Genomic DNA, 14,089 nt, shown 5'->3' on the forward strand with positions numbered 1-14,089 from the left:
CTCTCCTAAAAAGTTACATGCAACCAGTTTGGGCTGAAATGACACAGTATTTCTTATTTTGTTAGGTATAACTTGGCACTGCAACCATCTACAAAATCTACAAATAATATTTAAAATGGATAGCCCTGAAGACCTCTGTAATTCACATCTCGATGAGTGCCTTTGTGTCGTGAACACATGGATGGTGAATAACCATCTAAAGTTCAATACCACAAAGACAAAGATTATGACCTACAGGCAATGCAAAAGTACTAGCCTACTGCCATATGTCATAAGGAACGTCAAGCTACTCCTACAACATTAAGAGAAGTTAGAAACCTAGGAGAAACTATGGATTCATACCTATCCTTGATATTTCATGCTCACAACGTCATAAAGAGTGCCTTCTACATGATGAAAACACCATGTCGCATCTTCTCATACCTTGCACGGCAGCATAAACTGCAAGCCATCCTCACACTCATAATCTCCAAGGTTGACTATGCCACCAGCCTATACTTTTCTACAACCCCTTTCATCATACACAAAAAAACACCCATCAAAAATGCTGCTGCAAGGCTTTTTCTCCACCTTCACTCAAGAGAATGCCTGACTCCAGTCCAGTCTTGTAATCGCTCCCCTGGCTACCTATAGCTGAGAGGGGTAATGTCCAAGGCACTCTGCACTTTTTTTTGTTTAAAGAGCTTTTACTGGCAGTGCCTTGACTGGCCACACGCACCCTCTGGCAATGCTAACCCACTCTGCTCTCATTATTGATGCCAGAGCTGTACCCTGGCCTGCTGCACCCTATGTTTTGCAGACAAAGCACCTACGACAGGCACCGCACCAGCTGACTATACTGCCCTCACTACAGGCACTGCACCCGCTGCGTATGCAACACCCTCTTCACGCACTGCACTTACTGTGTCTATTGCTCACAACACAATAGAATCTAAACTGTCCCTTCTGTATGCACTGCACCCGACGCCTACACTGAATCCAGTGCTCGAATACTCCTGTATTGCCGAGGCAAGAATGCACGTGAGTCCTGGCGAATCTCTGCTCTGTATCTGGTGAGTGAGTTTGACGGGCTGAATAGCGCACAAGCACTTCACATGGCGCGCGCTGCTGACACACTTCTACTCAGCGCCGAATGTAAACACTGGGATTTACATTGAAGAAACAGGCTTGTGACATATTTCTCCACAACACTATTGCAGACATAAAGCAAATTAATTAATTAATTTAAGCAAATTAATTAATTAATTTAGCAATTATGTGGTTCACTGAGTAGTGAGTAGAAATACAATCATTTTTACCTGTTTCCATCAATTTTGATTCAGCTTTGTGGGTTCGAGAAAGTCCTCCTGATCATGTATAAAAAAAAACAGCCAATATGTTATTCAGTTTTCTGTTCTAAAATGATAAACATTGAAATACAAATTAACTCTTCATTTAAAAAGCAAGCGCAAGTAATTTTAGGTAACTTTCTAAAGTAAGATTTTTTGGGGGGGAGTGGGGTAGAGTTTGAGCCTTTTGAGGTCATTGGGTCATTCAACCGACAATTTTCAAAATACATATTAATACTTTTTATTAAACAATAGTATCTAAAGGATTTTTTAAGTCCCTAGCCAGATATATATTTTAGGGGCCCCTATTTGGTGTCACAGCCACATAGTGCGAAACGAACACTTGAACAAGCGGCATTTCTTTTCTCGCTTGATCTAAAAATAATTGCCCTGCAACACTCTTTCACGTGGACTTCTGTATCTAACAGTCATGTTCCTCCCATTGTAAGAAACACATGGTAAGAGTAGCTTGTTGGCTATTTACATGACAAGGGCATAATATCAAAAGAGGACATATGCACACAGTGCCTGGAATTGCATCTTTAATTGAGCCGCAGAAACAAAATAAGTATAGACATGGGAGGTAGAGAGGGTGAAATAGAGATGGGATGCAGGGCATAAAGAGGTAATGGCAGATAGAACAAGCATTGGCTTTTGGGACCTTATAAGTATTTAGTTAAGCAGCACAATATCCTTGGTGCAACAACACTAAGGGGCCGATTCCGATTCGGGAAAAAACGCTCCGAATAGCCGTTCGGAGCGTTTTTCACGTATGAATCGTACCCTGCAACGTCCCCCGTACGTACGACGAAGTACGATTCATACCAGGAGCCGTACTCCGTACGAGTCGTACAGAGACCGTTCAACTCTAATCTCCGTACGATTCTACCTCGGAACCCGCTGTACGCGACATCTGTACGGTTCGCGGCTGGGGTTTACGACCCAGCAAGTACGATACGTGTCGGGTACGCACCGTACAACCCTTTTTCTACGGGAGCTGAAAACAGCCGTAAAAGCAGAGTTTGCGCCGAAACAGGAACGGAACGACCCCCCCTGGGTACGGTGCGTACCCCCCATGATCGCAGGGGTACACACCGTACCCCTGCGATCATGGGTTGTACGAGCCGTACCCCATGTACGATGGGTGTACGAGCCGTACCCCATGTACGATGGGTGTACGAGTCGTACCCCATGAACGATGGGTGTACGAGCCGTACCCCATGTACGATGGGTGTACGAGTCGTACCCCATGTACGATGGGTGTACGAGTCGTACCCCATGTACCCATGTACCCCATGTACGATGGGTGTACCCATGGTACATGGGGTACGGCTCGTACACCCATCATGTATTTATGAATTCTCTGGCCAACGGAAAGGCGGCTGGCCCCGATGCCATTCCTTTAAAATTTTATATGGCGTTTTGTATAGAGATCAGCCAGGATATGATATCCGTTTTCAGGGCAGCACAGGGGGGGATATGGGGGGGGGGGGTATTACTGGATTCGTGGCAGCAAACTACGATGGTTCTTTTCAAGAAAAAAGACACGCCCGAGCTAAACCCCTCATCTTATCGACCAATTTCTCTTATTAATACCCATAGCAAAATATACTCAAAAATTCTATCCTCCAGGCTTGTGGAGGTTATTACCCGCTGGTTCCCCTGCGCCAGCACGGGTTTATCCTGGGCAGGGATACGGTCCGGGATGGGGCAAAGGATCGAATGTTGGGGTCTCCTCAAAAGACAGCCACCAAGAGTAGACTGAGCATATCTTTCTGCTGGGCATAAGGTTGCAGATTAAAAGGATCGGTTACAATCAGGGCTGGCTCTAGGGCAGTGCAACCAGTGCCACCGCATCAGTTGCTGACCCCAGGGGCGCTGTGTTTGTAATTTTATTTTGGTTTCAAAAGCCCATGCTGCCATGTTCCTTGCCTCCAGTAATTTCCAGGCAGCAATAAAATGTCAAAATAAATCCAGTGATTATTGTTCCTTCTGGAGAGAGACCCAAGATTTGTCTATTTGAAGTTTTGACTGATCATAAATTAGCACAGAGGATTAATATGCCTGATACAAAGAACGTGTACCATGCAGATCACAAAGTGCATATAATTTAGATGGGTTTGTTGGTTACTATTTTTCTGAGACAACCTTCTGTTGCTTGCAGTTTATAAATTAAAATCTTAATATAGAACAGTGAATGCACGCTGCCAAGTATAGGTTAGAGCACAGATTAGTGTTGCAAAAAGGGCTCATTTGGGTAGAAATCGATTCTTATTATTAAAGAGAACCCTCAACTACGGTGTTCTGTTTTCAATTCTGAGTTTGTGCTTCTCCAGACCAAGCACTCTTAAACTATACTGCCTACAAGAATGGATGACATGTTACGCCTACATCAGGTAGTCCTCTACCTTATGTAACATTTCTTATACGCTGATTTAGACACATGATTGATTGCCTCCATGTAATATGAGTGTGATGCAAAGTGCTCCGACAACCTACACTGGCATGAGTGGCGCAATATAAGTAATCAAATGCATTTGAAAGAGAGTGGCTATGGAGCCTTGAGGGGCACTGTCGTAAGGTGGTGTTGAGGAAATCCATGGTGGAGCTGGTCACGACATCCACCATGTTTAGGGGTGCGCAAACAAACATTGTCGCACTGGGTGCCACCAGTGCTAAAGCCAGCCCATATTCGGATCGTCAGGGTTCTGCCTCCACCTAGACCTGGGATAGGGTATGGTCAGGTTGGAAACTCCATATTCCCACTGCTCGTAGCCAATTCTCACTTGTGGCTTTCCACTTCATCCAGCTGGTCTTAATATATTCCCACCAGTGAAGCATCCCACACTGGTCCCTGCCAACCCAGAACCAGTGCAAGCATGTACTCAAGGCCAGTATTTCTCTCACTCTCCTCTCCGCCCATCTCTGGGTTGCTACATCGTGTTCACGTTGCCCATTCGCGTAGGGGTTCAGCAACAGTGTGGATTTCAGCAGGAAGGGGATGGAGCACTCAGGATGAGTGTGAAGTGCCAGCCATGCTCCTCCTCTACACTGGGCATGGCCTTTAGTAACTGAAAGTCATTCATCTTTCTGGGTGGTGGTGTTCAGCCCAAGGGCGAGCCCCGCTCTATGCGAGTTACCATTGATGTGAGCGCTGACCTCAGCACTCTTCCACACTCAGTTTGAGGTCAAGTCCAGTACATTGAGGGAGTTACGGTTTCCTTGCTCACAATGAGTGGCAAAATACACACACACAACCTAATCTACTATTTAAAATGTAAAATCTAATAAATATTTAAAACGTCTGTACAACCTCTGTTTCTCCATTCCATGCATCGCCACTTCCACCAATTTACATTTAAAGTCAAAAGTTCAAAGGTTCTGAATTATTTGCTCTGATTCTAAGACAAGAATACCAACAGATTCTGACAGAGCTGAAGAATTGTTTAAATGCTTTAATGAAAAGATAGTGTGGTTATTCCATACCGCTCTCGGTCTCCGGCATATTCCACGCAATACATCCTAAATAATCTCTGATCCACATAAACCATTCAACATCGTCAGACTGATAACTTAAACCTTACACAAAAGAACAATAATAATGATAAATAGATATGTACATTACATAGATAAGCATTTATATATATATATATATATTTCTAATAGTACTATATATATATATATATAGAGATTAATAGTCTTCATAAACCCTATATATATACAAACTTTATCTTACCATGGCGTGGGTCTATGGGTAATTGGTAAGGGGGGACTCACCCAGTGGTTCATAGGTTCAGGGATTCTGGTAGGAGGGAAGTAGAAAGACTCTTGGGTTTTGGAGACTCGCCTATAAAGTTTGGGGCTTACACTGGCCTTGAATGTTGGCTGGGGTTGAAGATGGAAGGAGTCCTTTTATAGGAAGAACATCTTTGGCCTGTTTATGAAGGGTGGTCAATTTTGAAAAATGACTAAAGTGGGGAGAGAATAGGTAATATTGCAAACTTATATGACAACTGCGGTATTTTGGGGCTTACATTCTCAAGGGCTAGATAAGAGAGGGGAAGATAGAAGGATAAATGTAATGTGGTGGATCTTAGGGGTTCTCTATTCAATGACCTTTAGACTAGATAGATGGTGAGTTGTTAAGCAGGGTGCACTGAAGCTTTTGCAGTGTTCGTTGCTAGGGTTATTTCAGGGTTCAGTGGGGTATAGGAAAGTTACAGAGCAGCCACTGTTTCCACTTTCAAAGTTCTCAGGATGGCCAAAGGCCAGGGATAGATTCAGTTCAGTTTCTCCAAAAGACTCTCCAGGATTAGGCAGCCATATTGTTTTTGGGGGAAAGGAAGGTCTGTGACTACCCAACCACTGCTATAGCATGAGGCATATGACTGGTCTAGGAACAACCGCAGCAGCCCAGTAGATAGCCTGGTTTAACTCTCTTGGAAAGTGTGGCAGAAAATTAGCAAAGAAAGTAATCCCTACAAAGCGAGACACTGGGTCTCCCAATGCAAAGGTGTGGTTAGACGAGGGAGGATGAGTATTTTAGTGGGTACAAGCTTCAAGGTCATTGGGCTCTTTACTAATGGAACACGTCCCCTTCAATCCCTCATGGAAGTGCTTCTGACAAAACAAGTGCAAAACAATTCAGTCTTTTTGGTCTGCCTGCTGCTGTGCAGCCTGTGTTGCTCAGTGTGCTGGCGCTGCTCACTCGGCATTCATGTTTTTGCTCCATCCTCTTTCATTATTGAAGGCTGAAGGAGGGAGAGAGATTTGATTTCGCTGGCTGAACACTGATTCCTTGCTCCCAGTTTACTACTCCCTAGGTAACAGCAGAGATAACACAGTGCAATGTAGTTCTGAAAATTCGGGACTCGTGTAATAATTCTGCACTCGAGAATAAAACTTCATCGGAACATGACGAATTTGGTATCAAAAGACCGAGAATGGCTAGTACACTATGTACAAACATTTTCGTCAATTTCAAGTGACAATTTCACCTCGAAATCGTCATTCTCGTTCTGAACCCTTGGCTTCCATTTTGGGTACAGCAGCCATTTTGTGAGTTGCCCTTTACATAGGCCTATAATGCAGCTCCATTCGATCCCAAAGGACACATACACCTTTAATTGACTCCTCTCTGACCTGGGCAGGTTGGAACCATTGCCCCAGGCCGAACCTGTTTGGTCAGTTCCTCTCCCAGTGGCCGAGCAAGATAGCATCAAGGCTCAACAGGCCATAAACCCATCCATCGCACACACACCCTGCCGAATCTTGCTCACACCTGTCCCTGCTCTTTTCTCTCGCTTGCTTTATGATGGGGAGGTGCCCGGTTTTATTGGGGGTCCAGCGATATCTGATGAAAATGTTGGGCCTTGCCGGGTGATTTATTGTGGTTTGTACAAACTGAACTATGGCCTTGTCATCATGACTCTGCTTTTTCTTTGTAATGGAAACATCTCAATAGTATAGTAAAATGTAAAGAATGTTTGCCTAAAGCACAATATTTCGTATAAAAAGATAAGCCTGACTTTGTGAATTGCGGCAGTCTCCTGAAAACATACATCCCGTGTTGTTGTACTTCTAGGACGCTTGTTACCTTGGTTGCAGCCAATAAAAAATCGATCCTTGACTTCACCTAGAAGACTCCGAGTTTCTGTGGTCTGAATCAGGAAAGTACCCGAGGTCTTTGGGTGTACCCTGGCACCGCTGGGTTACCGGATCAGTACCGGTTCTGAAAAACCCAGTACCTCAGTTGGCGCCCAACGTTTGGGGCGATTCCAGCGGCACTGGTCCAGCCAGAGGTTCGTGAGGAGCTTCGTGAGAAAATTCTGGAGGAAGGCCTGCCACTTCAACGACCCCTGCATGTCGACGTGGTCCGAAAGTCTTTGCTGCGAGGTTCCCCGCTTCCCGACGGCTACAAAGGACTGCTGCCCTGGCTATCGCCCTGATTTGGACCCTTGAAGTTTGGTAGAGCGAAACGCTAAGACGAGTCTTCTGGTGACGTCATCGATATTTCAGTTAAGTATAAGTGGAGCGTCTCCCAGTCCTTAGTTGGTTCTTAGTCTTGGGTATCCTTTGGGATTAATTTGGAACTTGCAAGTGCCAAAGCCGAAGGACTCGTGTATTCACGAGAAATATCGTAATCGATAATCCTTTGAAGTTTGGAGCCAGACTTGTGAGCGAAAATGCCTGGTCTTAGACTTGGAAATTTGTTTTGTCTTGGTTGTAATAATAGGGACTCCCGATTGGAGGACTCGTGTCCGGTTCCTCTGGTTGGAACTCCAACTTACGAACTGTATGTAAAACATGGAGTAGGCCCCATCGCATATAACGAAGTGTGGATCAAATACACCAGAAACGATGGTGTTTTAAAATGGCCCCAACACGGTAGTTTTGACACTGAAATCCTAGATAACCTGGAAGTTAAACTTTTTAAGAAGAAAGCCCGGCCGGCAATGTTTGACTCTTTCCGCCTATGGCGTAAGGAGGCCAAACAGAAGGAAATTAAATTAGCAAAGAAAAATAAGAGAGAACGGGGTATTTCGATAATGCAAGCTGCTATGCAGTATAAAGACAATGAAGAAGAACAGATGAGTGAGCAGTTGCACAGGCAACGTAAAATGGTAATAGATAAATGTTATCCAGTTTTGCCGACTCTTAAGCAAGATGCAGCAAAAGAGCTTGAAAAAGATCTGTTAATATCGCATTTGTTAAGTTCACCACCCCCCTATGCACAAAATGCCACTGCACCTCCGCAACCTTTAGTTGCGCAACCTGTAATTGCATTGCCTCCTGCTCCTCCACAGCACCCACCAGCTACTCTTCAGCTGGCTTTTGCTCCTTTGGTGCAGCCTCCTCAAGGCCCACCGATCACATCTGCTTCACCTGTGCTTTCTACGACTTTGCCTAGTGCACCCTCTATTTCTCCTAATGCTCCCCCTGCTATTGCCTCTGCTCCTGCCTTATCTCACCCTGTTTTTCCGCCCGTTCTTCCATCAGTCTCTCCTTCCGTTCGACAGAGAATGGCCAACACTGTTACTAATCTTTTCTCACCTTTCCTCGGGTCGCCTAATACGACCCCTAACCCGGAACGAAGACAGTTGCGGAGTCAACTGCCTGACTATCGAGAGAGAAGGATTTACTGAATCGATTAGCGCATAAATGGGTTATGGACACTGTAAGATATGATGGAGAGTCTGTCATGGAAGTCTTCCGTCAATGGGAAGCACCGAAACAGAGATACGTTTTTGAACAAATGTGTGTTTTTCTCTGTGAAGATTTGGAAGACAATGATATGGAATGCAACCCGCCCGAATTGTGTCGTGCGCGGTTCAACTTTGCAGAAGGCATGATCGTAGGTCCCGATGTCGAGAAAGCGGTTGAGACATTGTTGTCATATCGGAGTAAGGGAGGCACTTCTCAATCACTGTTTGAGCATGGTGCATCTGGTAGGAAAAAGGCGCGACAGTATCCCATGAGAGAAGTTCCCCCACAGTGGAGGGAAGGGAACCTACAAGCTAACCCACCTATTCAGCCTCATTTTCAGCGTGTTTGGGTACATGTTCCTTGGAAGCGAGCTGAAGTTCTGGCCCTTAAACAGACATTGCCTGACCCCCGTAAAAATCCTGCAGGGTATTACAAAGAGTTGTCACAGACTGCTGGTTCATGTATCATGAATTTAGCCAATATCGACATGTTGTTTGGGAATGTTGTTCCACAGCCTTTATGGGGAAAGATTCGTCATACAGATCATGATCAGGAATTAGGTGACTCATGGGCTAATATTGCTGCTGCAGATGCCCTACAAACTGGTGGTGCTAAACCTGAGCCCTTAGTAGCTGAACTCCCTGGTAGGATTATTAACTACATGAATAATGCCTGCCATACGAGTAAATTGGGATAAACTCTCTGCGTGTAAGCAGAAGAAAGAAGAAACGGTGTCTGATTTCTTCACCAGGTTTGAAGAAACGTTTGTCGACCACAGTGGTCAAGATATGAGCACAGAAGGTGGTCAGCGTTTGTTTGCCGATAAATTCGTGCACAACCTACTTCCAGAGTTGTGTAAAAAGTTCAAGGATTCAGAGAGTTCTTGGGCAGTTTCCCCTTCAGCACAGATATTGGCTACTGCCCAATATTACGAAAATCGAGACAAAGACGAGAAAGATAGAGCAGACAAGAAAACTAAAGAGTTGAAAACAAAGGTTTTGTTACAGCAAGCCTATCCGCCACGTGGTGGTGGTGGCCAGAATAATGGTGGTCAGAGTAACTATCAGAATAATTATCAGCAGCCTCAACAGTATCAGAGGAACTCGCAAAGAGTCGAGTATACTCAGCCTCGTGTTCCTGTAGGACCCAATCAGTGTTCGTATTGCAAGGAAGAGGGTCATTTCAAGTATAGTTGCCCTATTCTGTTACAGCGCGCAAATGGTGGTCCAAACACAAGAGGTAGAGGTGTTCAGCAAGCCTCTAGAGGTAGAGGACGTGGAAATCTCCCCCAGAACACACAGTCTCTTCCACCTCAAAATTCTATGAATAGGTTTGATCAGCAGAATAACCCATCCGGTAGGACAGCTCAGTACTATGCTGACTATTACTATGCAGAAGATGAACATTGGGAAGGTAATGATTGCTAGGACAGCCATTGACAAAGAGAGGGAGTTGTTTCAGTTCCAGTAGATCAGAGTGGACCATACGTTGAGGTGATTACATCAGGTGTGTCAGAACCTTTTCTGTTGGATACTGGTGCTACAAAGAGTTCTATTATGCACTCAAAACTCCCTGGCGCACCTTTGTCTGGCGAAACGAATGTATCAGTAGGTTTTTCTGGCGCCCCAGTTAGAAATCCGATTTCTGACCCTTTGTCTCTTTCTGTTGGTCCCTGTGAATTAGAAGCACCCCTTATTCTGACAACAGGTTGTGGCGAAAACTTGTTGGGATTGGATCTGTTAAAAAGATTGTATGCGACTCTGTACTGTTCTCCTTCAGGAGTACAACTTACTTTAGGTAAGAACGTGGTTTCCCCAATGTATTTGTCAATGGATAAAATTCCAACAGATTTGTCGTCTCTTCCTGATATTCTTTGGGCTACTGGTCCTAATGATGTGGGTCTTTTAGAAATACCACCATTTGTTATAACATTGAAAGCCAATGTTAAATTGCCACGCATTCCCCAATATAAAATCTCTAGTGAAGGTGAAAAAGCGTTGCTAGCGATCGTTTACGATCTGATTGAGAGAGATGTCATTGAAGAAACAAGAGGCAACATTTGCAATAGTCCTGTTCTGCCTGTTTTGAAACGAACTGATCCCTCTCAGCCACCTGTGTACAGATTTGTGATTGATCTGAGAGAGGTGAATAAAATAGTTGTGCCACAATTCCCAGTTGTTCCTGATATTACTGCCCTATTGACTATGATTCCAGCTTCTGCAACATGGTTTTCGGTGATTGATGTGAAGAATGCTTTCTTCAGCATCCCCATTGCTGAGGAGAGCAGGGATATTTTTGGCTTCACTTTAGGAGGACGAAGCTTCCGCTTTGAACGCGCTGCCCAGGGCTACTGTGAAAGTCCATCAATATATAGTCAAGCTCTAAAAACACAGCTTGATATGATTGTTTTACCTGATGGTGCTACTCTTGTACAGTATGTTGATGATTTGCTTGTTGCTGCAGATACTAAGAAAATCTGTAAGAAAGCCACGTTGTCATTGTTGCGTCATCTGTGTGATTTGCATCACAAGGTGTCACTTTCCAAACTGCAATATTGTCGACAAGAAGTGACCTACTTAGGTCATCTCTTATCGAAGGAGGGAAGGAAACTGACCCCAGAGAGAATTCAGGCAATAGCGAAATTGAGTGTGCCAAAAACACAGAGAGAAGTACGTGCTTTCTTGGGCATTACATCGTACTGTAGACAGTGGATTCCAAATTTTTCGTTATTGGCCAAACCTTTGGTGGCATTAACGTGTAAAGATACACCCAATCCCGTTCCTTGGTCTGAAGAGTGCCAGAAAAGTTTTTCTGAACTGCGTGATGCATTATGTTCGGCTCCTGTGTTAGGTACCCCCAACTACAGTAAGCCCTTTACATTGTATGTCCATGAGAAACAAGGTTGTGCATTATCAGTACTGACACAGTTGTTTGGAGACAGACAGCGTCCATGTGCATATTTTTCGTCGACCTTGGATCCGGTAGCTAAAGCATTGCCAAGTTGTTTAAGAGCAACAGCGGCAGCAGCTGTTTCTATTCGACAGTCTGCTGGTTTAGTGATGAATAACACCTTGATCGTTATGGTCCTACATGCAGTAGACATATTGTTAAACAGAACCAAGACACAGCACTTAACTAGTGCTCGATTGTCAGGTTACGAATTAACCTTGTTAGCGAGTCATGTGCACATAAAAAGATGCAACACACTTAACCCAGCTACGTTGTTGCCAATTGTAGAGGAATTAGATGCTTCAGAACAGCATGATTGTTTCCTTAAGACAGAAGAAGAAACGAAAGGGAGAATAGATCTCCTAGATACTCCTCTTGCTGAATGTGATGGTACATTGTGGGTGGATGGTTCATGTTTCAAGCTCCCGAATGGTGACACGACTGCAGCCTATGCTGTCACGACCTTGCATACAGTTGTTGAAACTGCACGTATTCCACATAATTCAGCTCAAGCAGCAGAATTAATTGCACTTACAAGAGCATGTGTGTTGTCAAAAGGAATGAAAGTGACTGTCTATACCGACAGCCAGTATGCATTTGGAGTGGCTCACAGTTTTGGACGATTGTGGAAAGAACGTGGGTTCCTGACTTCGCATGGAGCTAAGATTCAGCATGGTCAATTGGTGAATGAGCTTCTTGAATCACTGACCTTGCTTCTGCAAGTAGCGATTGTGAAATGTAGTGCTCACAAGAAGGTGACTGATGATGTTGGTCGTGGAAATGCATTTGCTGACGAAATCGCGAAAGAAACTGCAAGGAATGTGATGAGCCGAATGTATGTTGCAGGCCCTGCAAGATGGGTTGGTGATGTTGGAATGTGTGAAGACACGATAGAGAGTGTGAAGTCTATTCAAGCTGAGGCTTCAGAGAAAGAGTTGAACATGTGGAGAGAAAGCGCGGGTAGAATGGATACTAATGGTTGTTGGATTGAATTGTCAGAGCATCAGAGATGGTTGCTACCCGATGCGTATGTGCTTGCAGTAGTTACAATGGCTCATGGAATGGCTCACATCAGCGTGAAAGGTATTTGCAAGTTGTTGGCCCCAGTATGGCAAAATTCAGGAATTCCTAAGTGTGCAGAGAATGTCGTCAAGAATTGCATGGTGTGTCTGAAACACAGTCCTGGTAGGGGAACCCCAACTCCAGCTGGTCATTTTGCGCCTCCTACTTATCCGTTCGAGGTTTTGCAGCTAGATTTCATCCACATGGAGAGGTGCAACAATTTAAAATACGTACTTGTTGTTGTTTGTGCCTTCTCAAGATGGGTGGAAGCATACCCCCTAAAAGACAATACTGCCTTGTCCACAGCGAAAGCCCTTGTGAAGGAGTTCTTCCCCAGATTTGGAATGCCTAGAATGGTCTGGTCTGATAATGGGAGTGAATTTGTGGGTCGTGTGATGAAGAATGTATGTGAAGGGCTAGGCATTCGGCAGAAGTTCCACGCTGCAAATCACCCCCAATCAGCTGGATTAGTAGAATGTTACAATGGCACGCTCAAGTTAAAATTAGCCAAAATTCAAGCGAGCACAGGTCTTAAATGGCCTGATACTCTACCCTTAGCACTCCTGTCCACCAGAATGACTGTGCATTCGCGAGTGGGGCTTAGTCCATATGAGATAGTCTTTGGCCGCCCGGCCAACATATGGGGAGTGCCAAGGCCCACAAAGTTCAGCGAATTGGAACACCCTGTGTTGCTTGATTATCTGTATGAATTGACGGCTAAATTGCGTGTTTTACATCAACAGGTTCACGACACCCTGCCTCCGGTCTCTGAAACTCCAGGTCACGCAATCGACCCTGGATCCTGGGTCCTCGTGAAGAACTTCCAGCGAACCAAGAACGAGCAGCCCAGGTGGACGGGACCGCACCTCGTCCTTCTTTCCACAAGATCAGCTGTTCGAGTGGAAGGAAAGAAGCACTGGATCCACGGGGTCCATTGTAAAAGGATCCCTTTACCCCTGCCATACGACCAGTGGGTCCAGAAGGGTGTCGCTGACTCAGAGACTGACACCGTGCCACGTTTTCTGCCTTTCAGTGATGCACGAGTAAAAGGAACTAACTCTGAACGTGAAAGTGAGAACATTTTGCAAGAAGCTGTGCCGCCATCAAAGCGATTGAACACTTTGGAGCCTGAACTCCTGTTTCAGGACCAGACAGTACCAGGGAAAGAACGCTATAATTTGAGACCAAGACCTATGGACAAATAAAAAAAAAATTATTTTTCTTTTTCCCTCCAAGTACTATTTTTGAACGTGCAGCTCTCCCATCTGAGAAACTTGCTTATTTTTGTTTTTCGAACCGCCATCCAGGTTCCGCTGCTAGGGCCGCGATTGCTTAAAGTCTTTGGGGTGCAGCTGACGACGTTAGGTCGGCAGTTCTGGTTGGTCCAAGGGAGTTGCCCTAGACTGACAGAAGCATTCCTTAGCAGAATTAACCTCCCATCGCGGGCAGCACTTTAGAGAGGATGGAGTTTTCCGAGATGGAGAGACCTGCCAAACCAATGAACTTTAAACACAAAATATGTAAAACCATGACAAGGAAAAGCT

The sequence above is a fragment of the Lissotriton helveticus genome, chromosome 7 (genome assembly GCF_964261635.1).
Source record: "Lissotriton helveticus chromosome 7, aLisHel1.1, whole genome shotgun sequence".
NCBI classification, from domain to species: Eukaryota; Metazoa; Chordata; class Amphibia; order Caudata; family Salamandridae; genus Lissotriton; species Lissotriton helveticus.